The following is a 2,974-nucleotide window of genomic DNA, read 5'->3' on the forward strand; positions in this document are numbered from 1 at the left end:
AGTATTGGTGGTTTCACTTCACCGGGACGCACATGTGTGTAAACTTGGGATCAATTTGGGCTAAAATTGTAGTTTTAGCGTGATTTTTTGCATTGATTTAGCTTTGGAGATGCACATGTGATCAGCTATACTGACGATATTGCTATTAGTTTGCTCTACATCTGATTCATGTAGTTTGTGTGCAGTTTGCGCCCATCTGGTTGTGTGGAGGGGGCCACGAAGAAGCTGCTAATTGATGGTTGCCTCCTCCTTCGTCATGAGAGGCTTTCATCAGTTGCCTCCTCTTTCGATATTGCAGGTTGATCTAGAGAACAACTAGATCATTTTAACCTAAAGAACTAAATAGGTGACAGGTCAATCAAAGCTGGGTGGGCGTCTACATTTCCTTAGTTTGTCAAGTTTCACCTGACTACTGATGGAACTATGCCACACATCTAGTATTGGTGGTTTCACTTCACCGGGACGCACATGTGTGTAAACTTGGGATCAATTTGGGCTAAAATTGTAGTTTTAGCGTGATTTTTTGCATTGATTTAGCTTTGGAGATGCACATGTGATCAGCTATACTGACGATATTGCTATTAGTTTGCTCTACATCTGATTCATGTAGTTTGTGTGCAGTTTGCGCCCATCTGGTTGTGTGGAGGGGGCCACGAAGAAGCTGCTAATTGATGGTTGCCTCCTCCTTCGTCATGAGAGGCTTTCTTTTTTGTTCGCAATTTCCACCACTGAATCTGGACTGGTTTTCCGGCACTTGATCCTCAGGCGCCGGCGTGGGATTCGATCCTGCGACCTGCTGTCCAGGTGCGCCACGCGCTAACCACCACGCCACAGTGCAGCTCGCGTTCAAGTACAGGCGTTCCACTTCTTATACTATGCCGGAAGCGCTGGGCCGGCCCACCGAGGCCTGCATTTTTTTTCTTCGTTTCGCACTTAACTGGCGCGCGTGTTGGGCTCGTTCGTTGCCCCGGTTACTATTCGTTTCATTTCTCTTGTGCTTTTAGAATGCGCAGTGAACTTTTTGTAATTTATGATAAACATTTTCTTAATACATGATGAGTTTCAATAACATTATGATTACACAATTTTTTTATTTATAGTGAATGTTTTCTAAATACATAGTGAAATTTTTGCATTTCAAAAAATGTTCAGCATGTATTAAGAACTTTATTGTGTAAAGATCATTCTTGCGTTTCCAGAAACACTTCGATTTTTTCTTATAAAAGTTGAACAGTTTTAATGCATTTCTAAAATTTAGTAAGATTACACAATTATTTTTAATACAGGTTGTCAACTTTTTCTTTAAAAATGATTAACATTTTCTCCATTATAATAAACGTTGAACATATTTTAAATGCAAATCGAATTTTTTTGTAATATATCTTGAACTTTTTCTTAAGATATGATGAACATTTTACATAATGCGTGGTGAACTTTTTGTAATTTATGGTGAACATTTTCTTGTTACACGATGAGTTTCAAGAACTTTTTGCCCCGGTTTTTTAATCATTCTTGCAATCAACACATTAAAAGTTGAACATATAATTTAAAATGCATTAAATTTTTGAAACATGGTGCAGAACATGTATTAAAAAATAATTGCGGAATCATAATAACTTTTAGAAATGCATTAAAACTTTTCAACTTTTATTAAAATAATCAAGTGTTTCTGGAAATGCAAATTGATTTTACACAATAAGTTTTAATACATACTGAACATTTTGTGAAATACAAAAATTTCACCATGTATTAAGAAAATATTCACCATAATAATCTTGAAACTCACCGTGTATTAAGAAAATGTCACCATAAATTACAAAAAATTACCTCAAATTAAGTAAAATGTTCCTTATCGTAAGAAAATTGAACAACCTATAGTACAAAAATGTTCAATTTGCATTTCAAATATGTTCAACGGATATTACCGAAGTTTATTATATTAAGAAAATGTTCACCATTTGTAAAGAAAAGTTCATCATGCATTGAAAAATGTTCACTATAAGCAGAAAAAGTGTTCAGCGTATATTAATAAAATGTTCACCGCGCATTCTAATAGCACAAGAGAAATAAAACGAATAGTAACCGGGGCAACGAACGAGCCCAACACGCGCGCCTGTTAAGTGCGAAAAGAAAAAAAATGCAGGCCTCGGTGGGCCGGCCCATCGCTTTAGTAGTAGTATAAGAAAGTTAACGCCTGTACCCGAACGCTAGCTGTGGTGTGGCCTGGTGGATAGCGCGTAGCGTGTCTTAAATGCAGGTCGCAGGTTCGAAACCTGGCGGCGCCTGATTTTTCTTTTCTTCTCTTTATTTGTTAAAGTGGCGGAAAATTTCAAACCAGTCCAGATTCGAGGTTGGAAATTGCGAACAAAAAAAAAAGCCTCTCATGGAGCCTTTTTACCGCAATTTTTTTTGGCATTTCCGTAATTACATACAATGTAAGGTTTTTTTGCAAAAAACATGCCACGTCAGCACCTGACGGGCGGGCCCCACTGGTCAGATACACCGTCAATACGTGTTTATACGCAATTTAGACCTATTTGTAAAAATCTGAAGCAATGTTGGTGCTGACACGCAAAAATTAGCAATCATGGTATCAATCTGCATGTGATGCCCGAATTGTGGTACTTCTGTGCAATTAACTCTTTCCTGTCTCCGCAGCAGAGCATGAAACGTGCCTTTTCTGATCACATGGTCAATCTCATTCTCTTGTGTAGTGGCTGCCAGAGCATGCAGATGTACTGGACGCCGAGAAACTGCCAGCAGCTCGGGGCAAAAATTCGTGTTTTGACCCTTTTTCCAAACAAATTCAGGATCTGACCCCCGTTTGAAATATTTTCGAGATTTGACCCTTTTTCCTACCGCCAGAGCTCCTGACGGTAGGGTTACACAGCCTACCGCCAGGAACCCTGGCGGTAGGAAACTTATCCACGTCAGCGCGCGGAGACGGCGCCGTCCCCCCTCCGTCGAACCCTAC

The sequence above is a fragment of the Triticum aestivum genome, chromosome 1B (assembly GCF_018294505.1).
Source record: "Triticum aestivum cultivar Chinese Spring chromosome 1B, IWGSC CS RefSeq v2.1, whole genome shotgun sequence".
Taxonomy (NCBI): domain Eukaryota; kingdom Viridiplantae; phylum Streptophyta; class Magnoliopsida; order Poales; family Poaceae; genus Triticum; species Triticum aestivum.